The sequence below is a fragment of the Ranitomeya variabilis genome, chromosome 2 (assembly GCF_051348905.1).
Source record: "Ranitomeya variabilis isolate aRanVar5 chromosome 2, aRanVar5.hap1, whole genome shotgun sequence".
Lineage (NCBI taxonomy): Eukaryota > Metazoa > Chordata > Amphibia > Anura > Dendrobatidae > Ranitomeya > Ranitomeya variabilis.
In genome coordinates this window covers 1,115,230,445-1,115,256,218 of record NC_135233.1, presented here as the reverse complement: position 1 = coordinate 1,115,256,218, position 25,774 = coordinate 1,115,230,445, and the positions used below count along the sequence as shown (strand labels likewise).

Here is a 25,774-nt window from a genome sequence, read left to right as displayed (position 1 = left end):
TTCCGTCTGTCTGTCTGTCTGTCCTGGAAATCCCGCGTCTCTGATTGGTCGAGGCCGCCAGGCCTCGACTAATCAGCGACGGGCACAGTATCGACGTAGATGTCATAATGGTTGCCATGGCGACGATGATGTCATAAAGGTTGCCTCGACCAATCAGCGACGGGCACAGTCTGCCGCGAATTCTGGAATCATCATTGTCCATATACTACGGGGACATGCATATTCTAGAATACCCGATGCGTTAGAATCGGGCCACAGTCTAGTGACAACATATTCTCCTTATGAAATTCCCCTATGACTGGACAAAGCAGTTACATAGCGTGGGCTCCACAGTAGGTCATCTTGTATGAGCTTGGATAATAGCTGGTGTGGCTGGGCCACCTGCTGTGCCATGTGTTCTGTTGCAGCTACACATGCTGAAGGAGGATTGTAAGCTACCATTAAATTCCCCCATATTCTTCACAGCTCTGGTAACTGACTGAAAATCCCACAAACCTTTTACAGTTATAATCTGCTGCTTGGATATATGGCTGAAAAGACTTTAAATGTATTATTACATACCTGTGGTATCATCTCCTGGACTCTCCTCCTTCACGTCACCCATAAACGGCTGATCGTCCATCATCTCCATTTCTTCATCCTCCACTTTAATGATGGTCAGATCTCCGCCCTGATATCACATATATAACAGCTCAGTACAATAAAGCAGACATCACCAGAAGCCCCCAAATCTCTGAGCGCGGCCCCATATAGCTGTGGTGGAGGCCGAGCTTCATCTACCTGGTGACTCTCCGGACAGTCCTGGGAATTCAGAGGAGACGGACATCTCTCCGGGGAATTTCTTACACTGAGACCATCTGTAGGAAACAGACGAATGATTGTTACATGGGATGATGGGAGTAGTACCCAGGTGACCCTCTAACGGACATGATTGTCCCCCTCCTTACTCTGCTGATCGGCCATGAAATCCGTCTCCTCTTCTTCATCTATGACCTCAACCTTAATATTAATCAGATTTTCACCCTAAAATAAAATGTGAAATGAGCCACAAATCAGTGATTTATTGTTGTATGTGGTGTGAGAGAAAGAATCATTTCTGAGTATATGGCCTACAGCCTGCAGTGATCCTGAACCTACTGAACCTCCGCACAACCAGCTCTGCCCTCTCCTAGTGTATCATCACCCATCCCCTGCAGACTGTGAGCCCTCGCGGGCAGGGTCCTCTCTCCTAATGTACCCGTGTGCCTTGTTTTTTGCTCATGTTTAATGTATTTGTTTATATTTGCCCCGTATTTCACATGTAAAGCGCCATGGAATAAATGGCGCTATAAAAATGAAAAATAATAATAAATATGGTATTCAGCTTCTGTTGTAACCCGAGTCATAATGATCAAGTAACGCTGATGGGCATGGAACCATCATATTTCACATTTCTATTCACGCCACTAAAGTTCCTATTGGCTCATAGCTCAGAGGGAACGTTTCCTTTGTTTGTGACACTAGCTAAGGCACCTACATGTGCTAACACACAAGAAGTCCTGGGTACACCATACAAGGCTGAGCAGCATTGATTTTCTGAGCACTCATAAAACATATCTTATTTATGTGGAGTCGAAAGGCATAGAAGAAAGTGCATTTCACCCACAGTGAGGGAGACAATAGCATAATCTACCTGAAAATTCTCTGGGACGTTGTCCTCTGGGACGTTGTCCTCTGGGCTGTCTTGGGTATGCAGAGGAGCCGCACATCTCTCCGGGGGATTTCTCCTCCTGGATCCATCTGTGGGAGACACACAGTGACTGAATACAGGACCCCCGTAGGTCTACATACCAGACACAGTGATTATATGCCCCCCGTACATCTACTGTATATACCAGATAGTGCCGAATACATGACGACCTTCCCATATCCATCCCCATAGGTGTCTGGTTGTTAGATCAGGAGACACCTGACCACTAAGTCACTGTCACCCTGTTCTTCTTCAGAAAAGTCGTAGAAGTGATGGCGGCATCTTCTCTCTTATTGTAGAGCAGAACGTCTTAGAATTCATGATCATATCAATGACATGTAGCCCCCAACACCAGCAGCTCATGCAGCTCCACTAAGGACACAGCCACCAGCAGGTCTGACTGTTTCATGCATTTTTCTTTTTATTCTTCACCTTAATGACTATCTTGGCCTCATCACTCCGGAGTACAGAGTTCCAGTAGTCCTCATATTTCAGCATGGGCCCTGGCACATTTTAGGTGGCTTTTTCGTGCATGGGCTTTAGGAGCAGCTTCCTTCATAGTAACATAGTAACATAGTAACATAGTAACATAGTTAGTAAGGCCGAAAAAAGCCATTTGTCCATCCAGTTCAGCCTATATTCCATCATAATAAATCCCCAGATCTACGTCCTTCTACAGAACCTAATAATTGTATGATACAATATTGTTCTGCTCCAGGAAGACATCCAGGCCTCTCTTGAACCCCTCGACTGAGTTCGCCATCACCACCTCCTCAGGCAAGCAATTCCAGATTCTCACTGCCCTAACAGTAAAGAATCCTCTTCTATGTTGGTGGAAAAACCTTCTCTCCTCCAGACGCAAAGAATGCCCCCTTGTGCCCGTCACCTTCCTTGGTATAAACAGATCTTCGGAGAGATATTTGTATTGTCCCCTTATATACTTATACATGGTTATTAGATCGCCCCTCAGTCGTCTTTTTTCTAGACTAAATAATCCTAATTTCGCTAATCTATCTGGGTATTGTAGTTCTCCCATCCCCTTTATTAATGTTGTTGCCCTCCTTTGTACTCTCTCTAGTTCCATTATATCCTTCCTGAGCACCGGTGCCCAAAACTGGACACAGTACTCCATGTGCGGTCTAACCAGGGATTTGTACAGAGGCAGTATAATGCTCTCATCATGTGTATCCAGACCTCTTTTAATGCACCCCATGATCCTGTTTGCCTTGGCAGCTGCTGCCTGGCACTGGCTGCTCCAGGTAAGTTTATCATTAACTAGGATCCCCAAGTCCTTCTCCCTGTCAGATTTACCCAGTGGTTTCCCGTTCAGTGTGTAATGGTGATATTGATTCCTTCTTCCCATGTGTATAACCTTACATTTATCATTGTTAAACCTCATCTGCCACCTTTCAGCCCAAGTTTCCAACTTATCCAGATCCATCTGTAGCAGAATACTATCTTCTCTTGTATTAACTGCTTTACATAGTTTTGTATCATCTGCAAATATCAATATTTTAAACCTTCTACCAGATCATTAATGAATATGTTGAAGAGAACAGGTCCCAATACCGACCATGGACATATAGTCGCTTGTCTGCTGGACATCAGTGTAATAATAATAATAATAATAATCTTTATTTATATAGCGCCAACATATTCCGCGGCGCTTTACAGTTTAACAGTTTCAAACACAACAGTCATAAGTAACAACGTTAACGATACAATAATAAAGCACAATAAGCCGCCCCTGCTCGTGAGAGCTTACAGTCTACAATGAGGTGGGGAGATACAAAGTACAGGTGTGTATTTACAGTGATGTATTTACAATGATGGTCCGGCCATCTTCAGGGAGTGGGGGGTAGATGGAGATAGTGAATGGGCTACACACACAAACATAAAATGACCTTGATTAGGGAACGTGATACGCCGCTCTGAACAAATGTGTTTTGAGGGAGCGCCTAAAACTATGCAAGTTGTGGATGGTCCTAATATCTTGGGGTAGAGCATTCCAGAGGATTGGCGCAGCACGGGAGAAGTCTTGGAGTTGGGAGTGGGAGGTACGGATTAGTGCAGAGGTTAGTCGAAAGTCATTTGCACAGCGCAGAGGTCGGTTAGGCCGATAGACAGAAATGAGGGAGGAGATGTATGGGGTGCCGCACTGTGGAGAGCTTTGTGGGTGAGAACAAGTACTATGAATTGTATCCTGTAATGAATGGGCAGCCAGTGTAACGACTGGCGAAGAGCGGACGCGTCCGAGTAACGATTAGCCAGATGGACGACCCTGGCTGCTGCATTAAGGATAGACTGGAGAGGGGAAAGTCGCGTGAGGGGGAGGCCAATTTATAGAGCGTTACAGTAGTCCAGGCGGGAGTGGATCAGGGAGACAGTGAAGGTTTTTGTTGTCTCCATGGTGAGAAAAGGACGGATTCTAGAGATGTTCTTTAGGTGTAAGCGGCACGAGCGGGCAAAAGATTGTATGTGGGAGGTGAAGGAGAGTTAATGAAAGTGTAACGAATAAAGGAAACTGAAGGTTTTATGACAAATCTGTAGGGGTGTACTCACTTATGCTTAGCACTGTATGTAAAAGAGGCAATAGTCCTTACAACTGAGATGACATCATTACTTGGTACCAAAAGTAATTCAGCGTTACAAAACCGCTTGTACCTTTAAATAGCTGCGCATCTATATACAGTATTTTTCGTACTTTAAGACGCACCGAACCATAAGACTTACCTAGGTATTAGAGGAGGAAATTAGGGAAAAAAAAACTGAAGCAAAAAACGTGGTCAATTCTGTACTTAGTATCCACATCCTGGTAATTATGGTCCCCTGATCCCCATCCTAGTACACATGACCCCTCATCCCTATCCTGGTGTGCAGGGTCCTCATCCTTCTCCTGACAGGAATAATCGCCCTCATCCCTATCCTGGTATGCAGGGTCCTCATCTTTATCCTGGTATGCACGGTCCCATACTTATCCTGGTATGATTGGCCCCATCCCGGTCCTGGTATGCATGGCCCCATCTTTAGCCTGGTATGATTGGCCCCATCCTGGTTGATAATTGGGTTCTGAGAACGCCACCAAGGAATGCCTAATATCACAGGAAAATGAGAAGAAATTAGCAAGAAAGAGAGTTGCTCCTGATGATTAGGCTCCAACAAGATTTCAAGGGGTACGGTCTCCTGAACCACAGGCCCAGAGATTAAAGGTGACCCATCCACTGTTTCCATGGTAATTGGAGAGGCTCTTTGCTGAATTTTAATACCATGTTCCTTGGCAAGTGCGATATCCATGAAATTGCCACCTGCACCAGAGTCAATCATAGCTGAACTGGAAATCCACTGTCCTGAACACAGGATCTTTATAGGGAGAGAACAGTGAGAGTTCTTTTACTTCAGCTTCTTGGGGGGTGAAGTCATAGAAAGTGAATGGAATACAGCGTTTAAAGGCAGGCTACATTCAGAGATGTCAGATTCATCATCACAGTTGTCATACTCCCCTATTGCTGCTAGCACCTTGTTAGGCCGTCTAGGACACTTAGGACAATTGATCAAGAAGTGGTCAGACTGGCCGCAGTAGAAACATAGACTTTCACGAATGCGATGCTCCCGGCGCTCATTGATCTCGCGTCTCTGAACGGAATCAATTTGCATGGGCACCTCCTCCACTTCCCGAGATGTTTTACCTGCAGGCTCTTTGGAAGGAAGGGAAAAGTTAGAAATACGGTTATATGCAGCAGATTTCTCCTGCCTACGCTCAGTAAGGTGAATGTCTATGCGCACACAATGCTGTATAAATGTCTCTAGCTCTTGTGGTGACTCAGAGCGGGCTAGTTCATCTTTTACAATACTAGACAGACCCCTTTTAAAAATAGGCAATTGTGCATAACTGTCCCAATTGGTATCTACCGCCAATCTCCTGAATTCAGTGGCATACTCAATAACAGAGCGTTTAGCCTGGCATAAAGACAACAAAGCAGATTCAGCGGTTGCACAGCGATTAGGGTCATCAAACATTAATGCCATAGCGGCCAAGAAATCATCCAAGTTATTTAACCGTGGGTCACGAGACTCAATCATCGGATTCTCCCAGGCGAGCGCTTGTGAGGTCAGTAGCATTATTACACACAATACTTTGGATCTATCAGTAGGAAAACGGTCAGCATGCACATCAAAATATAGCATACATTGATTAACAAAGCCACGAAATTTGTCGCGATCACCATTAAATCTGAATGGGGGCAACTTAGGTGGACTAGCTGGTGGCGGTATCCCAGAGGGTAAAGTCACTTGTGCAGCTATTTGCGTGCTTATGTCCTGAAAAGCCCGTCCATACTGGGACTCCATGCCAGCAAGTTTGTTTTCCTGGGCTGCCATGCAATTGCTCAAGTCCTGCAAAGTCTGTCCAAACACTTGTTGATTGTGTTCAAAGCTTCCAAACTTCTTTTGAAGACCTTCCACATCTTTCTGCAGTGATGTAATTATGGAAACCACCTGCTCTAATCTGCTTTCTGCAGTCATTGTTCCAGCAGTCTCCTTTTTCTTTCAGGTTAGAGTATCCTGTAATAATTATAGGGGATAACTCAGGAGACTCTTTGCGTGGAACAAGACAACTACAGGACACAGTTTTATAAGTGGTAAAGTCTATATTATCACACGGTGATTCAAACAGGTGCAGAGAGAAACTCAAGTCCACAACACTTGGTGCAAATAATAAACTCAGCTTAGCAGTCTATAGGAAACTTCAGAGGAAAATGCAATCAAGCAGAAAGTCTATGAAGCACAGTTATTCTTGAGGATACTTGACACAAATAAATCCTTGTCTTAGTCCAAAACACAGATAGATATGCTTATAGGCAGTTCAAATCATATCTTAGCTCAACCAGGGAGGTCTGGGTAATAGTCTCAGGTTATTGCAGAGCAGCACAGCTTACATGTCCAGCAAAATGCAGATGGAAGTAAACACGAACAGCAGATGAAGGAGGATTACTGGAAACTTGTGTATGCAGCAGGAACTCAGAGCAGAGTAGCAGGATCACCACACAGGTTCACAGGAGCAGGTGTATAGCCAGGGAGTCACCAGAGGTCAGGAGCTGGATGCAAGGCAGAATACTCTAGCACAGACTGAAGGCTGGGGTGGAGTTTTATAGCAGGAAGACAGTGCACATGAGACCAAAGACGCCATCTTGAAAAAGGGCAGTAATGCACAAAGTCCTGACACTTGCCCCAAATGATCATTTGCAATCTTCACTTCAAAATCAAGAAAATGGATACAATATACAGCTCTTTATAAAGAAAATGGTTATTTGTAAAGCAATAGCAATCCCTGCAGTTTCACATGATGTGTAGGTATTCTTAGTAAAAACCACTTCCGATAACCTCCTCAAAAGAACCTTGATGTTTGCGACACGGATCTTCATGCATCGTGTCCTGGATCACAAGCATCCCCTCATGGGAAGAATATCAGTATAGAGACCATTTCAAAAGAGCATAAAACTGAAACATCTGTTACTGAGGCCGACTAACGCAAGTGTGTTTGTGCCTTGTTTCCCCGGCGTTACTCTGCATGTCTGCTCTTACCCTTTGCTCCTTTCCCTCTAACCAGCTGGGATACTGTTGACTGTTACCTGTATGGATTCTGCTCAGTTCCCTGCGCCGCTGCGTAGCCATACATGTGTTGTAGAGTCTTTGCTTTGCTGCATAACTATCCGCGTGTGCAGTCCCTGGCTGCCGCTGTGGAAGCCATCCACGGGTTGTGAGGTCCTCTGCAGCTGGAGCATGACTTTCCACGTGTGTCCAGAATTGCAGCCACTGCCAGGTGCCTTAGGCCTCAGTTCCTGTGCTGGCTATGTTGTACTGGTTTCTGTGTGTGCGGCCACACCTCCCCCGCTTTTATTAGGGGCAGTGTGTGTGTGCTTGAATTGCCTTCCCCAGCCTATTGCTGAGGCGCAGCTCCTATTATAAAGTTTGTTTTTCCTGTTGGGCGTTGCCAGACCTTACTGTCATGGACGACCGCTGCTTGGTGCCTGGAGCCTGACTATCTCTGCCTGGAGTCTGACGACCGCTGCTTGGTGCCTGGAATCTGACGACCGCTGCTTGGTGCCTGGAGCCTGACTATCTGTGCCTGGAATCTGACGACCGCTGCTTGGTGCCTGGAGCCTGACTATCTCTGCCTGGAGTCTGACGACCGCTGCTTGGTGCCTGGAATCTGACGACCGCTGCTTGGTGCCTGGAATCTGACAACCGCTGCTTGGTGCCTGGAGCCTGACTATCTCTGCCTGGAGTCTGACGACCGCTGCTTGGTGCCTGGAATCTGACGACCGCTGCTTGGTGCCTGGAATCTGACAACCGCTGCTTGGTGCCTGGAGCCTGACTATCTCTGCCTGGAGTCTGACGACCGCTGCTTGGTGCCTGGAGCCTGACTATCTCTGCCTGGAGTCTGACGACCGCTGCTTGGTGCCTGGAGCCTGACTATCTCTGCCTGGAATCTGACGACCGCTGCTTGGTGCCTGGAGCCTGACGACCGCTGCTTGGTGCCTGACGACCGCTGCTTGGTGCCTGGAGCCTGACGACCGCTGCTTGGTGCCTGGAGCCTGACGACCGCTGCTTGGTGCCTGGAGCCTGACGACCGCTGCTTGGTGCCTGGAGCCTGACGACTGCTGCTTGGTGCCTGGAGCCTGACTACCTCTGCCTGGCGCCTGCAGCCTGATGACCGTTGCTTGGTGCCTGGAAACTGACTACCTCTGCCTGGTGCCTGATGACCGCTGCTTGGTGCCTGAAGTCTGACAACTACTGCTTGGTGCCTGACTACCTCTGTTTGGTGCCTGAAGTCTGACGACCACTGCTTGGTGCCTGACTACCTCTGCCTGGTGCCTGAAGTCTGACGACCGGTGCCTGATGACCGTCGCCTGGTATCTTCCCTGATGTTCTGTTGGTGTCCCTGACGTCCTGCCGTTCCTTGCCTGGAGTCATGTCTGTTGTCCAGAGTCCAGATGTCCTTTCTTCGTCCTAGATGTCCAGCCTGGGTCTAGATCTTCAGTCCGTGGTTCTGGTGGTCCAGCCTGAGTTGGATTAACTTGTGTTCCTGGACGAGCTCCTCCTCGGTGTTCCTGGGGAGTTTTCAGCCTTGTTACCGGGTGACGGCTTTGCCTGTGAGTCCTGGATCTGACCAGCCAATGTCCTGAGTTGCTATATCAATGTACCTGGACCTGTCCTGTCCGTGTTTTGCCTGTGTCCCGATGTCCAGCCTGTTCCCTGGGGTTCATCCTGAGATGACGTCTGACGGAGGTCGGTGTCTGATGTTCTCCTGTTGAGCCTGTGCTATGCCTGAGGCCTGAGAGAGATGTTTTCCTGATATGCCAGTGCCAGATGACCACTGGATTGAATCAACCCGTGATGACCTCTTGCCATCGTCTGCTGTCCTGAGATATTCACCCTTGCTTGATGTGTGGTATCGGGAGCCTGGCATTGCAATGTCTTGTTTCTGTACGTGACTTTATTTAGTAAACTTTATGTTTCTTCATACGTGAAGTTGTGCGGTGTTATCTAGTCCTGCATGTTACCATCTTGTCCACATGCTCAAGCTCCACAGACCCCGGTCGCTCCCCTTCCCTAGTCGGGGTAGGCCCGGGTTCCCCCCTGTGGTCCAGTGGGTCCACATTCTATTACCACCTGGGACGCATGCCCCACGTTGACGTGGCCTGGCGGCGTGGGAGCGTAAGCTACGTAAGCTAAGCCGCGTCCGTCCGTGACACCGACCCAAGCCCATCAGGAAAGTCCCGTAAACAATTCAGACATTTATTCAAAATTTTCTGAAGAAAATTATCAACATATGTAGCAATAGGTTGAAAGACACAATTAGCTGCAGAGACAATTGGACGACATGGGGAAAAATTACATTTTTCTTAAGTTTAGCCAAGAAATAAAATGACGGTACCTGTCCACTCACTCACACACATTGCCGCCATTAAGCTGTCTGATAGCCCCTCCGATACGCATATCTGCTCATCACCACGGCTGCTCCGATACGTATATCTGCCTTCCTCAATTATAGAAGGATGTGTCCTCTGAAACGAGATACCACTCAACCGTCTTCCTTGGACATATTCACACCTACCTTCTTCTTACACACGTCCCGTTTTTAGGACACCTCCTTCAACACTTGCTGTTTAATTCAAATAATGTGCCATCAATATCCACATCAAATTGACCTTACTTCTATAAATCTAACAGGAATCTCATCGAAGTCTCCTCTCATCGTCATACTTACATAATAAAAAAATCTGCTCACACACGGAAATCTCGACAAAACTTATGAAAGTCCAACAATTTAAATTTGTTATCCCTACTAGTTGAGACAAACGTATCTATCACATGTTGGTGACACATTGATAAGGTTTTGGAGGAAGCATTAGAGGAGCTCTCCTAGTTTGTCGTCTTTATTTCCTTGCAGTTTTAATGTCTTTCTTGTAACGATGAGCTGGGACTCTCGGTGGTGGTGTCAGTTCTCTCCTGAGGGATTATTTCTCCTAAGACAGACCTTGATTTTTCATGTGCACTTTTATACAAACATTATCCGATTCCGTCTTCGTCCACTCATCTGTATACACAGAACTTTATTCAGGTCTCTTAGCTTCCAATTCAACCTATTTCTCCACCTCTCCTCAAACCAAGTACATACACAATGTCGGTGATCACATGTATCTAAAATGCATTTAATTTCGCCTGAAGTGGCAATGGACATAGTTTTTCAATGTTAGAGTTTATCTCCTACTTTGCTTGATTTTACTTCTCTTTAATCAGGGTTGTCTTACAGTCACAATCCACTTTTCCAATATCTTCTTCAGTATTACAAATCGAAAATTGCAATCCAACATATGTGCCCATTTGTGAGCCAACTCCCACCTAGCCTCGTTGCTGGTGGAGTAATTGCTGCCGTACCACTTAATGATGGCAGGCGCTCAGATTTACTGAAGGATCACCAGCAGCCATTATTTCTCTCAGAAAGGGGTGCCCGCTCTAACAGGAGAATGTCGGTCATCAGTGAAGACACATGGAGCAGCAATTATGGACAGGGATGGTACATGTCATTGAAAACTCACTAAGTCAATGTTTGGAGCAGCAGTGATGAACTAACGAAACCAGGACATGTTGTGATGCCTCCATAGTTGGTATTAGGTCTGGCTCCAACACCAGGCAATGCTTAAACACTTCCTCCTACCTCTTCTGCACACTTCCAATAGACAACTCCCCATCCCCTAGAGCACCAGGGCAGAAGATTGCATCCACTCCAGGCATTCATACTTCTAGTTCTCGTAAGTTCGAGCGCTCACAGGATACCTACAGCTTTTGGGTGACAAGATCCATACAGTGAAGATGTGCTCCTCCGTGAAGCTGGATGGTCTCCCCTCAACCCTACATGGGCATTGTAGTAAGTGAGAATTGTGCCAACACGTAGCACAGGATCCCTGTATGGTGCACATCCTACACATGACCAAATAACTAATCTATTGAGCACCATTGCTTCTTCACGGGCCACACTGTCTACGTGCAATGGGAAATATATGTTAACATTTTTCCAACAAAAATGTTATTGGTGCCAAAAAGCCCTTCAACTTTGCGATCATGGCTGAAATAAGCCAAGGCTTCTCCACTCATCTCACCTACCAAAACCGAACCTCAGGTTTTCTTTCCTCATCTTCTAGTAAACCTTACTGTGGCTAAAAAAATACAAACTTGTCAGGAGCCAGCCAGAATAAAATATGATGCTTCTTATTTGTGGTCCTCACCCCCTCAAAATACTTCACGTTTTTCTCAAACAAAAGCTTTTTACTGAGCAGCTCTCCATGAAATCTTCTATGCTGTCGTCCGAGAACGATAGCGAGATGTTTCAATCATTTGTCTCATCAGTTTTGGTGTTTGGCAATAAAACAAATTAAGTTCTTCCTCCCACCCAACAAGGATATATATTTTGGTGAAAGGCAATGGCTAAAATAAGACTAAGCCGCTGCTTTTGTATGGGCCAGCTTCTTCACTATAAAAACAAAAGTCAAACCACTGACCGCTCCTCAAAGAGAACATTTTTGGACCTTTCTCAAATAAAAAAGCTTAAAAAGAACAAATAAGCGTTTACCATTCTTCTATATGTTATTTCATGGCAAACAGATCGCTGGAGGTCGGTGTCCTCAACCCACAAAAATGACAACAAGAGTGAAGCTCAGGAGTGACGTGACCTTCAAATCAGACAACAGACGCAAGAAAGACGGCAAGAAAACAACAAGGGTCTAACCCAGTCACCAAAATAACCGAAGTCCTGATCCAAATCATTATAACCCAGCGCCTCCTCTTACCTGATGATAAAGGAGGCCGGTGCTCCGCCATCATTACCTCCTGGTACAGATCCCCGGGTCCTTCCAAAGACTCCGACACCTGCACGAAGAAACAAATAGTGACATCCGCCACCTGACAACCAACGATCGCGCCATCACCCAGAATCCTCCGGTGTATACTGTATTATCTCCCAGCAGTCTCCGCTCATCACCCAGAATCCTCCAGTATATACTGTATAATGTCCCAGCAGTCTCCGCTCATCACCCAGAATCCTCCGGTGTATACTGTATAATCTCCCAGCAGTCTCCTCTCAACACCCAGAATCCTCCAGTGTATACTGTATAATCTCCCAGCAGACTCCTCTCATCACCCAGAATCCTCCGGTGTATACTGTATAATCTCCCAGCAGTCTCCTCTCATCACCCAGAATCCTCCGGTGTATACTGTATAATCTCCCAGCAGTCTCCTCTCAACACCCAGAATCCTCCAGTGTATACTGTATAATCTCCCAGCAGTCTCCTCTCATCACCCAGAATCCTCTGGTGTATACTGTATAATCTCCCAGCAGTCTCCTCTCATCACCCAGAATCCTCCAGTGTACACTGTATAATCTCCCAGCAGTCTCCTCTCATCACCCAAAATCCTCCGGTGTATACTGTATAATCTCCCAGCAGTCTCCTCTCCTCACCCAGAATCCTCCAGTGTATACTGTATAATCTCCCAGCAGTCTCCTCTCATCACCCAGAATCCTCCAGTGTATACTGTATAATCTCCCTGCAGTCTCCTCTCATCACCCAGAATCCTCCAGTGTATACTGTATAATCTCCCAGCAGCCTCCTCTCATCACCCAGAATCCTCCAGTGTATACTGTATAATCTCCCAGCAGTCTCCTCTCATCACCCAGAATCCTCCAGTGCATACTGTATAATCTCCCAGCAGTCTCCTCTCATCACCCAGAATCCTCCAGTGTATACTGTATAATCTCCCAGCAGTCTCCTCTCATCACCCAGACTCCTCCAGTGTATACTGTATAATCTCCCAGCAGTCTCCTCTCATCACCCAGAATCCTCCAGTGTATACTGTATAATCTCCCAGCAGTCTCCTCATCACCCAGAATCCTCCAGTGCATACTGTATAATCTCCCAGCAGTCTCCTCTCATCACCCAGAATCCTCCAGTGTATACTGTATAATCTCCCAGCAGTCTCCTCATCACCCAGAATCCTCCAGTGCATACTGTATAATCTCCCAGCAGTCTCCTCTCATCACCCAGAATCCTCCAGTGTATACTGTATAATCTCCCAGCAGTCTCCTCATCACCCAGAATCCTCCAGTGCATACTGTATAATCTCCCAGCAGTCTCCTCTCATCACCCAGAATCCTCCAGTGTATACTGTATAATCTCCCAGCAGTCACCTCTCCTCTCACCCAGAATCCTCCAGTGTATACTGTATAATCTCCCAGCAGTCTCCTCTCATCACCCAGAATCCTCCAGTGTACACTGTATAATCTCCCAGCAGTCTCCTCTCATCACCCAGAATCCTCCAGTGTATACTGTATAATCTCCCAGCAGTCTCCTCTCATCACCCAGAATCCTCCAGTGTATACTGTATAATCTCCCAGCAGTCTCATCCCATCACCCAGAATCCTCCAGTGTATACTGTATAATCTCCCAGCAGTCTCCTCTCATCACCCAGAATCCTCCAGTGTATACTGTATAATCTCCCAGCAGTCTCATCCCATCACCCAGAATCCTCCAGTGTACACGGTATAATCTCCCAGCAGTCTCCTCTCATCACCCAGAATCCTCCAGTGTATACTGTATAATCTCCCAGCAGTCACCTCTCCTCTCATCACCCAGAATCCTCCAGTGTATACCGTATAATCTCCCAGCAGTCTCCTCTCATCACCCAGAATCCTCCTGTGTATACTGTATAATCTCCCAGCAGTCTCCTCTCATCACCCAGAACCCTCCAGTGTATACTGTATAATCTCCCAGCAGTCTCCTCTCATCACCCAGAATCCTCCTGTGTATACTGTATAATCTCCCAGCAGTCTCCTCTCATCACCCAGAATCCTCCAGTGTACACTGTATAATCTCCCAGCAGTCTCATCTCCTCACCCAGAATCCTCCAGTGTATAATGTATAATCTCCCTGCAGTCTCCTCTCATCACCCAGAATCCTCTAGTGTATACTGTATAATCTCCCAGCAGTCTCCTCTCATCACCCAGAATCCTCCAGTGTATACTGTATAATCTCCCAGCAGTCTCCTCTCATCACCCAGAATCCCCCAGTGTATACTGTATAATCTCCCAGCCGTCTCCTCTCATCACCCAGAATCCTCCAGTGTATACTGTATAATCTCCCAGCAGTCTCCTCTCATCACCCAGAATCCTCCAGTGTATACTGTATAATCTCCCAGCAGTCACCTCTCCTCTCATCACCCAGAACCCTCCAGTGTATACTGTATAATCTCCCAGCAGTCTCCTCTCATCACCCAGAATCCTCCAGTGTATACTGTATAATCTCCCAGCAGTCTCCTCTCATCACCCAGAATCCTCCAGTGTATACTGTATAATCTCCCAGCAGTCTCCTCTCATCACCCAGAATCCTCCAGTGTATACTGTATAATCTCCCAGCAGTCTCCTCTCATCACCCAGAATCCTCCAGTGTATATTGTATAATCTCCCAGCAGTCTCCTCTCCTCTCATCACCCAGAATCCTCCAGTGTATACTGTATAATCTCCCAGAAGTCTCCTCTCATCACCCAGAATCCTCCAGTGTATACTGTATTATCTCCCAGCAGTCTCCTCTCATCACCCAGAATCCTCCAGTGTATACTGTATAATCTCCCAGCAGTCTCCTCCCATCACCCAGAATCCTCCAGTGTACACGGTATAATCTCCCAGCAGTCACCTCTCCGGTCAGCAGCTCGGTGATCTTGGTGGTCAGCTCCAGGATCTTCTCCTTCCTGTCAGGTACCAGTGAGGTTGGGGGCGGCTCGGTGATGGGGCTCGGGCCCCCCGCTGTCTTCCTCACCACTGTGTATTCCTGTGTGGGGAGACGCGGATTATTCGAGTTTTGCACACTGTGATTATATTTTTCGGGCGATCTCATCTCTCGCATTACTTTATCTTCCTTCCATTTTTCTGCATTGATAGACGTATAATATCTCAGTAAGGGATTCCCAGCTGCCATCACATCACAGGCTATGGCCGCCCTTCCTCTTTCACCTCGTTATTAGTGAGGAGCGAGTATACTCGTAGCTCGGTGACCTCTGAGTATTTTTTAGTGCTCGGAGATTTAGTTTTCATCGCCTCAGCTGAATGATTTGCAGCTACTAGCCAGCTTGATTACATGTGGGGATTCCCTAGCAACCAGGCAACCCCCACATGTACTTATGCTGGCTAGCAGGTGTAAATCATTCAGCTGAGGCGAGGAAAACTAAATCTCCGAGCAGTCAGAAATACTGGGAGGACACCCGAGCTACGAGTACACTCGCTTATCACTACTCATTATGACTAGGCCAACTTTGGCTTTTAGGACTGCAGGATTTTTTGAGAGTTGTAACTTTTTTTTTCTGGAAAGAAGCCATAGAAGTGGTGTTTGTAGTGAAAATGGCTTTATTATGGTGATATCTGTGGCGAGTGGCAGTTGTGAGCCGGTTCCAGGATGAGCCAGTCGCACCTAACCTCAGCCGATGCACAGCCTCCTTACATCTCTTCTTGCCTAACATGAAGATCTCTCTGGTTACTGAACTTTGTAAAGACATTTACTTCAGTTGCATTTGGCATTGGCCCGACTTCTATACTTGACGTTTCCTTTTTGTCTGTAGTTACCCCCAGAAGAAACAGGCGAAACGTGCGTCGGGGCAGAGAGACGCTATCCCCGATTTCCTTCATAGCGGTTCACACTGTCAGGTAAATGCCTTTCTCATCAGAGCCAATCTGTGATAGGATCAGTAGGCACCGGACGAGAGCCCTGGAACCACGACCGACTCATCTCTAGTGACTACAGATCACCTCATAGGACACTGATGGGGTGTAAGAATCTGATTCCAGCCCTCGCTGGAGAAATAGTTACAGCCAAATCCTCTACTTGTGTCTAATATCCCGCAATGCTGACCCGAAGGAAGGCAACAAACTTCTATAAAATGGCAAATCTTAGGCTATGTTCACAGTTTTGCACTTTTGCTGCGCTTTTGAGACCAAATTTAAGCTGCTTACAAAAAGCAGGTTTTGCTTCACTTTTGCTTTGCATTTTGCTTAGGTTTTGCTGTGTTTTTGTACTGTGGTTTTGTCAGGGTTCATTTGTCTCATGTGCATGCTGATAAAGTTTTGTGCATAAAAAAAAAAAAAAAAATCTCATTTGACTTCAGGTTTTGGCACCAAAAACACAGGTCAAGTTGATACCTACATTTAATTAGTTTTTGGACTACCGATTGCTTTCAATGGGTGAAAAACGCTGAAAAAACAATGAAACAAGTGACATGCTGCATTTTCTAAGAACCAAGCCTGTAGAACAAAACAGTCAGGAAAAAAAACAAGGTGCGTGAATGAGATTTCTGAAGTCTCATGGGCTTTGCTGGTACTGTGAAATGCAGCTGAAAATTTGAGTAAAGAAGGTTGAAAAAAAAATAAAACGTGCATGACGATTGTAGATACACAAGTAAAGCCCTTCTTATAGTTTCCTCTGTGCCTTATCTCACCTCCTTCTGCCCTTTGGTGCATCCAGCTTCACAGAGCTGAATGGGAGGTCCTATTCTTACTGGATAACACTACACTTTCCAGCAGCACCCCGCTTCTCCTCAGTGCTGCAGGCCTCTCCTTCTGCTCTCCTGCCCACTTCCTGATAGAGGTGGATAAATTATCTCATCTCCTTCTGCCCTTTGCTGCATCCAGCTTCACAGAGCTGAATGGGAGGTCCTATTCTTACCGGATAACACTACACTTTCCAGCAGCACCCCGCTTCTCCTCAGTGCTGCAGGCCTCTCCTTCTGCTCTCCTGCCCACTTCCTGATAGAGGTGGATAAATTATCTCATCTCCTTCTGCCCTTTGCTGCATCCAGCTTCACAGAGCTGAATGGGAGGTCCTATTCTTACCGGATAACACTACACTTTCCAGCAGCACCCCGCTTCTCCTCAGTGCTGCAGGCCTCTCCTTCCCACCTCCTGATAGAGGTGGATAAATTATCTCATCTCCTTCTGCCCTTTGCTGCATCCAGCTTCACAGAGCTGAATGGGAGGTCCTATTCTTACTGGATAACACTACACTTTCCAGCAGCACCCCGCTTCTCCTCAGTGCTGCAGGCCTCTCCTTCTGCTCTCCTGCCCACCTCCTGATAGAGGTGGATAAATTATCTCATCTCCTTCTGCCCTTTGCTGCATCCAGCTTCACAGAGCTGAATGGGAGGTCCTATTCTTACCGGATAACACTACACTTTCCAGCAGCACCCCGCTTCTCCTCAGTGCTGCAGGCCTCTCCTTCTGCTCTCCTGCCCACTTCCTGATAGAGGTGGATAAATTATCTCATCTCCTTCTGCCCTTCGGTGCATCCAGCTTCACAGAGCTGAATGGGAGGTCCTATTCTTACCGGATAACACTACACTTTCCAGCAGCACCCCGCTTCTCCTCAGTGCTGCAGGCCTCTCCTTCTGCTCTCCTGCCCACTTCCTGATAAGAGGTGGATAAATTATCTCACCTCCTTCTGCCCTTTGCTGCATCCAGCTTCACAGAGCTGAATGGGAGGTCCTATTCTTACTGGATAACACTACACTTTCCAGCAGCACCCCGCTTCTCCTCAGTGCTGCAGGCCTCGCCTTCTGCTCTCCTGCCCACTTCCTGATAGAGGTGGATAAATCTCAACATAGACCATTTTTATTTTCGTTAACCCCTTTCTGCCAGCTGACGGTATAGTACATCAGCTGGCAGTATCCGCCGCTGTGAGGTGGGTGAGCCCACCTCAAAGCCGCGACATGTCAGCTGTTTTGAACAGCTGACATGTGCCTGCAATGGGCGCCAACATAATCGCAATCCCCTTGCGCCTATTAACTAGTTAAATGCTGCTGTCAAACGCTGACAGCGGCATTTCACAAGCGCTTCCGGCTACCAGGCTGGAAACACGTGCACCGCTGACCCTCGTCGAGTGATCGGGGTTCATCGGTGCGTTGCCATCACAACCACAGGTCTCCTCAAGACCTCTATGGTTGTTGATGACGGATTGCTATGAGCGCCACCCTGTGGTCGGCGCTCATAGCAATGCAGCAATTCTACTACATAGGAGCGATCTGAGCATCGCTCCTATGTAGCAGAGCCAATCAGGCTATGCCAGCTTCTAGTCTCCCATGGAGGCTATTGAAGCATGGCAAAAGTAAAAAAAAGTGTTTAAAATAAAAAACATCAAAGTTCAAATCACCCCCCTTTCGCTCCAATCAAAATAAAACAAAAAATAACCCTACACATGTTATTGCCGCGTTCAGAATCGCCCAATCAACAGAAAAAAGGATTAACCTGATCGCAAACAGCGTAGCGAGAAAAAAAAATCAAAACGCCAGAATTAAGTTTTTTTGTTTGACACGACATTGAATTAAAATGCAATAACGGGCAATTAAAAGAACGTATCTGCACCAAAATGGTATCATTAAAAACGTCAGCTCGGCAGGCAAAAAATAAGCCCTCACCTGACCCGAGATCACGAAAATTGGAGACACTAAGAGTATCGGAAAATGGCGCAATTGTTTTTGTTTTTTTTAGCAAAGTTTGGAATTTTTTTTCACCACTTAGATAAAAAATAACCTAGTCATGTTTGGTGTCTATAAACTCGTACTGACCTGGAGAATCATAATGGCAGCTCAGTTTTAGCATTTAGTGAACCTAGCAAAAAAGCCAAGCAAAAAACAAGTGTGGGATTGTTTTGCACTTGGAATTTTTTTCCTGTTTTCGAGTACACGACATGGTAAAAACTAAGGCTACTTTCACACATCAGGTTTTCAGTGTCAGGCTAAATCCGGCGAGTGTTGGAAAAACTGGATCCGGCGCAGATTGTGAAAAACTGATGCGACGGATCCGATTTTTTTACGGATCCCGCTAGCCTATCTGGTTTATTGGATAAAAAAAAATTTGGAGCATGCTCAGTTTAAAAAACCGGATCAGGCCGCCGAATCCGCCTTTTTCCGGATCCGGCACCTTCCGGCTCCCATAGGCTTTCATTGTAGCAAACAGCCGGAAGCGCTGGATCCGGTGCTTCAGGCTTTTTCGCTGGAGACAAAAAACGTTGCAGTAGACGTTTTTTTCAGACGCCGGAATCGGAATTTTAGCCAGATCCGGAAAAAAACGGAAGGAATGCTGGGCCATGCAGCGCGATCCGACGCTAATACAAGTCAATGGGGGAAAATACGGTTCCGGTTTTTATTTTTTCCGGTTCTGGTTTTTCTCTAAAGAGCCGGATTTTGCCTGAAACAAAAAGACGGATGTGTGAAAGTAGCTTTATGGTGTTGTTCAAAAGTGAAACTCGTCCTGCAAATAATAAGCCCTAACATGGCCATATTGATGGAAAAATAAAAAAGTTATGGCTCTGGGAAGAAGGGGAGCGAAAAAGGATTAACCTGATCGCTAAACGGAGTAGCGAGAGAAAAAAAAAAGCTCTAGGGGTTAAGGGGTTAAAAAGCCTATGATTTGGCCTATGACTAAGGGTGTGCATACACCTGAACGCGTCGGGTACAAGGCATCGCTTTTTAATGTTTTAGCTATGTTTGACTAAAGAATCCATTTTATCCCTGGCGGTTGTGCCAGAGTCTTTCCCCATTTTTCGTCCATCTTCCTGTGATCCCCAGTGGAAGCGGCGCCCTCAGGAGCAGCTCCGGGCCAAAGTCCCGCTGCACATTCTCAGCGTGCCAAGCTCCTTCGTCCCTCTCCCGGCATCTCACTCTTATTTTCATGACAGTTGATAGTTGAGGATATATCAGAGCTGCATCTGCCCTGAGGTGAGATGGCGGCGGTGGTCCGAGGTATCACTCAGGGCGCTGCACGGAGCTAGCTTCACAGGCTCCTTCTATCTCTGAGTAGCAGGAGGTTCTGCGTGGGCGGTCTGAAGCGAACACTCTCTCTGGCACGCCCCGGAGACCGACTGCTCCCCTTTCACTCACTATTGAGGAGGATGGGCTGTCATACACATCCTGCTAGCAGCCAACTAAGCGGTGCCAGCTGTGGACGGCTCATGTAAGGGCCAGTGCTGCTCTATGGGGTCTGGGTCTCATCATGCACATTACATGACACTGGGGCCCCTATGTGTCTTCTGTGCAGCCCCCAAGGGCTGCGCCATCTCACAGATGGTCTGCAGGAAATGTGGAGGCAGGGGGACTGTACAGCACCTTGGTAAGCGGCAGTCTGCTGTTCTCCTTCACATACTGTGCATGTAGTCACAGAACGCTCTGCAGTTCTCCATGCTTAACATAACCCCATCCTCCCCACCTCCTGACTGAAGCTATTTAATTACATTAACCCTTTCCACATCTCTCCTAAATTGAGCTTATCCCTTCCCCCTATATTTTCCACAAGTATTTAGCCACTTGTCCTGACCCCCCACCTTTCTTGCCCAAGAATAACTTTCAAAACTCACAAGACCAAATTCAAACATCCATAAAACAAGGTCTAAGTGTAGTGCAGGAGAGAGGACGCACCTCGGGAGAGCTCCGGCCATCCTGACTTCATCCTGCCAAATAATCCCTGATTTCAGGGAATATACCTGCGGGGGCTGAAGCCCTGAGACCCTGGGAGCCCTGTGACTGTCCGCAGACGGCAGCTGTGGAGATCCGGGACGTCGGGAGCCGGAGCAGTCCGAGCGGGCAGTGGAGCCCACGTGTAGCGGCAGCCATTTTTTGGAGCGAGCGCTCAGGCGGACGGAGCGCAGCGCCAGCCCTATCAGTAACGGGCTTTCTCCTCCAGGATGCGGAGGGTTCTTGAAAGGTAGCCGGGAGCGCTGTGGAACACCCAGGCGCGGGTGCTGGGGACCGGAGCGGTCGGCGGTGGCTGCAGGGGACAGCAGCCATTATTGTAGTGCGCACCCCAGCAGTAAAGGGAGCGGCGCTGTACACCACATCTGCGGTGCTGCACAGGAGGTGAGCAGGCAGCCTGAGATAACAAGGGGGTGGTGCGGTGTGTGCCCTGGAAGATTGGGCCCTGCACCCCCCTTATCAGACAGACATTCCTCCTACTGGAACCATAATCCCAGAGGGATTAACCCCCTCCCTGCTGTTCCACCTGTGGGGGCTGTGGGGCTGCTCTGGGCCGCAGCGCCTGAGTAAATACTAAACTGTTGTTCTCATAACCCTTGGCGCTTATCCTGCCTGCCTGGTGATCCCCCTGAGATATACCCCGGTACTTAACCCTGCCGTGTCCACTACTGGAAAGTGAGCCAGTCATAATTACAAGTATAGTCATCCTGAGGAGCTCTCTTGCTGTCCGCTATGCATTCTTTCAAGGGAGCAGGGGCTGCCGACAAACTGAAAAAATACGCCAGGGAAGACGCCTCTGATAATGTGCGCACACTTCGGAATAATCCATCGCAGACTCAACGCAAAAATCGCCTCTCTGATAGCAATGAGGAGGGAGAGCAAGATGAACTGACTCTTAAACAAGCATCTGAGCAATTAATGCAGGCTATTTCCCTCACTAGATCTTCTCTTACGGAAAAGATAGAGGATGTGCACACTGAAGTGGGCCGTTTACGGCATGATATGCAAACTATGAGAGGGCGTATTTCGGAAGTTGAAACAAGAGTGTCCCATATAGAGGATACCATTACCCCGATGGAGGCTAAATTGACAAAGGCGGCTGGCTCTGTTAACGCCTGGAAACTAAAGGCTGACGACCTTGAGAACAGAATGCGCCGCAATAATATTCGAATTATCGGCCTGCCGGAACGTTCGGAGGGCCAGCGACCTGAGCAATTTCTGGAAGACTGGCTTAAGACCTCCCTGGGAGATGGATTTTCTTCAACTTTTTCGGTGGAGAGGGCCCATAGTGTTGTGAATTTGGTTTCTGGGCTCCCCCGGTGGTTTCTGGTGGTACTGCACTTGTGTGCTTCATCTCCTCTGTTCACCTGTTTCCATCAGGATGTGGGAGTTTTCTATTTAACCTTGCTCCTCAGTCATTTCTATGCCGGCCAACAATGTTACCAGAAGCCTTTCTGTTGCATGTTCCTGCTCCTAGACTACTATCAGCTAAGTTGGACTTGTAGTCCTAAGTTTGTTTTGCATTTTTGTTCCAGTTCTCTGTGATTGAATATTTCTGAGGCTGGAAGCTCTTGTGAGCTGAAATTGCCACTCTGGTGTCATGAGTTGATATTAGAGTCTTAAAGTAATTTCAGGATGGTATTTTGAAAGGGTTTTCAGCTGACCGTGAAGTTCCCTTTTCTGTCTTCCTACTATCTAGTAAGCGGACCTCAATTTGCTAAACCTATCTTCATACTTCGTACGTCAATTTCCTCTAAAATCACCGCCAATATATGTGGGGGCTACTGTCTGCCTTTTGGGGAAAATTTCTCTAGAGGTAAGCCAGGTCTGTATTTTCCTCTGCTAGGGTCAGTCAGTTCTCCGGCTGGCGCTGGGCGTCTAGGGATAAAACGTAGGCACGCTACCCGGCCACTGTTAGTTGTGCGGTAGGTTTAGCTCACGGTCAGCTCGAGTTCCCATCTTCCAAGAGCTAGTCCTTTTGTATGCTTTACTACGTTCTCTTGCCATTGAGAACCATGACACCATAGGGTCCCAACGAGACCTTTACCTCCTGGAACTCCACCCCGGCCTTTTCTGGCGCGTCTCCTCAACTGTAGGGACAGGGATGCTATTCTTCGTCTGGCGCGGCAAAAGGGCCCTATCAAGTTCAACAACGCTACTATATCGATTTTCCCGGACTTCTCCATGGAGCTCCAAAACAACAGGCACGGTTTATGGAAATTAAGAAACAGCTCAGAGATAAAAACATTATCTATTCCATGCTTTACCCAGCCCGGCTCCGCATTGTCCATGAGGGCTCCTCCTTATTTTTTAGATCCAGCGGAGGCAGCCGAATGGTTGCGGTCCTATAAGGTGTCTAATGTGGCAGACTCCTAGGTTGTTCCTACTTGTATAATAGCAATATAAACGGAGCTCTCCGTATGGGTGCTGAGGTTATTACAATACCGGACGTTGGATTCAGTGAGGGTATCCCCTTCTTTATTTGACTGTAGGAGTGTAGTATCATACTCCTCTACTGTTCAAGTTTTGTTTTGTTTGGTTCTTTATACTAGTTTTGACTGTTTGATGTGTATGGTCGTCGCCATTAATATTTTTGTGCTCTGTGTGATGTCCCTGATTCCTGCTCAAATACTGATGTGCGATATTTCTTCTGTTGCATGTGGATATGGGGTCTGAGATTATATGTATGACCTGGAATATACAGGGTATTAAGACTCCCCGAAAGAAAATTAAGGTATTTTCACAAATTAAATGTTATCATCCTCATGTTGTTGCCCTGGTGGAGACACATCTGACTAGGGATACAGTTAGATGTACACAAAAGCCATGGGTACAGTGGTCTCTCCATGCATTCCACACCAGCTACTCAAGAGGGGTCTCTCTTGATACACAACAATGTTAGGTGGGAATCCAGGGAAGCACGACGGGATCCTGAGGGTCGCTTTGTTTTTGTGCATGCTTTCATTAACTCACGTGAATATGTGATATTATGTGTCTATAATCCCCCCCCCGGCTAATACATCGGTCCTCCGCATGGCACTGGCTTTTTCCTTAAATTATCCTGATGCTAGCGTTGTTTGTATGGGAGATTTTAATCTGGTCATGGATAGTGCCATGGATAGACTGAGACTGGATGACGCGATACCCGGCGGGTCCTCTCCTCAGTCCCCCTCCCAATTGGCATTGTTTATGGGTGGTAGTGGGTGGCTAGACCTATGGAGAGCACGTCACCCTGAGACTAGAGGGTATACTTGTCACTAGTCTACCAGGCAATCTTTATCTCGTATAGATTACATTTTTGGATCTAGTGGGCTGGCATTGTGGGTAGATAGCGTTGAGCATGGTAATAGGGGGATATGGGACCATAGTCCGGTTATTCTTAAACTTAAATACGGTCAATCCAACAATAATATGCCTTGGAAGCTGAATCCCTTTTGGTTGAAATTAATAGATTCTAGTGATAGAACGGTTGATCAGCTGAACTGTTTTACCTTAACTCACCCGGAACCTTCAAGTCTTAGTTTGTTTTGGGATACTTTAAAAGCATACTTAAGGGGATGTTTGTCTTCCACAATTTCTTATATTAAAAGGACAACGGCGAGGGAGGATGATGAGATAGAGCAACGGTTGAAGGACTCGGAGGCCACTTATGTAACTAACCAAACCAGTGGTAACAGGGTTGAATGGCTTGCTTCTCAGAGGCTGTATACTCAGCACATAGATACTAAATCGAAACGCAAGCTATTCTTTACCCGTCAATCCTACTTTGAATTGGGGAATCAGGCCAGTACGTTCCTAGCTTTTTTAGTGCGCCAACACAACACTTCCAATACAATACTACAGGTTCGGACACCTGATGGCTCATTAGTATCTTCTACTGATGAAATACTTTGGTGTTTCCATGATTATTATAAATTATTATATAGGTCTGGGAGTGGCCTTGATGTTTCGGAATGTTTAGATTATTTATCGGATGTGGCGTTCCCCTCACTAAGTCCAACCCAGCTAGCTTTTATGGATGCTGAGTTCACGTTGGAGGAAGTTGAGCAGGCTATGACAGATATGGTTACTGGAAAAGCCCCTGGGCCTGATGGGTTTCCCATTGAGTTTTATAAAAAATACCGGGATAAATTGGCACCACTCTTATTGAAGGTGCTCCAGGGAATATGGGAGGGAGGATCCATGCCTGAAACATTTTATGATGCAAATATTATTGTGCTTAAGAAGGAAGGGAAGGACCCCTTGGAATGTGGATCGTATCGCCCCATATCACTGGTAAACATAGACTATAAAATTTTCACCAAAATTTTGGCCACTAGACTGAACACGATCATACTAGAACTTATACACCCAGACCAGACTGGTTTTATGCCTGGGAAGAGTACCTCCATTAATATTAGGCGGGTTCAGTCAGTGATTCAATATAGTTCTTTAGAATCAGATAATAATTGGGCATTGGCATCGCTGGATACGGCCAAGGCATTCAATTCTCTTGAATGGCCTTTCCTTTCTGCCTGTTTGCAGAAATACGGTTTTGGGGATAAATTTCTGAGAGGGATAGGTATACTCTATAAGAATCCCAAGGCGCGTATAATTGTGAATAATTCCATCTCTGAACCTTTTGCCTTACATAGAGGAACCCGCCAGGGGTGTCCTCTATCCCCTATTCTCTTTGCCCTCGCTATAGAGGCTCTGGCAATACGTATAAGGTCCTCCTCGGATATTAAGGGTATAAATATTGCGGGTCGTGTGGATACCATTGGTCTTTATGCTGATGACATGATAATATTTATGGATAAAGTAGAAGACACATTGCCACGAGTAATAGCGACCATAGATAAATTTAGTAAGTTCTCCGGTCTCTATATAAATTGGGATAAATCTACTCTGTTGCCTCTTTCTTATACCCCAACACCCCGTCTTGAAACTATCTCGTCGTTGCCTATCGTCTCTAATTTTAAATATTTGGGTATTCATATGTCTTGA

The 25,774-nt window shown here is 46.8% G+C and overlaps 1 protein-coding gene and 1 pseudogene across 1 annotated transcript in view; both read right to left on the bottom strand.

Annotated features, from left to right (window-relative positions):
* Positions 1-25,774, bottom strand: part of LOC143808876 (uncharacterized) — a 986,487-nt gene that overhangs the window by 627,154 nt on the left and 333,559 nt on the right.
* The window catches only part of LOC143808898 (uncharacterized), a 94,528-nt pseudogene that overhangs the window by 22,652 nt on the left and 46,102 nt on the right, over positions 1-25,774 (bottom strand). Inside the window, exons 3-8 of the transcript XR_013222018.1 lie at positions 14,974-15,108; positions 12,079-12,157; positions 1,673-1,779; positions 948-1,023; positions 781-857; positions 562-670 (exon numbers count right to left, since the gene is read on the bottom strand). The product of XR_013222018.1 is annotated as an uncharacterized LOC143808898 (transcript). The remainder of the gene's footprint in view (positions 1-561; positions 671-780; positions 858-947; positions 1,024-1,672; positions 1,780-12,078; positions 12,158-14,973; positions 15,109-25,774) is intronic.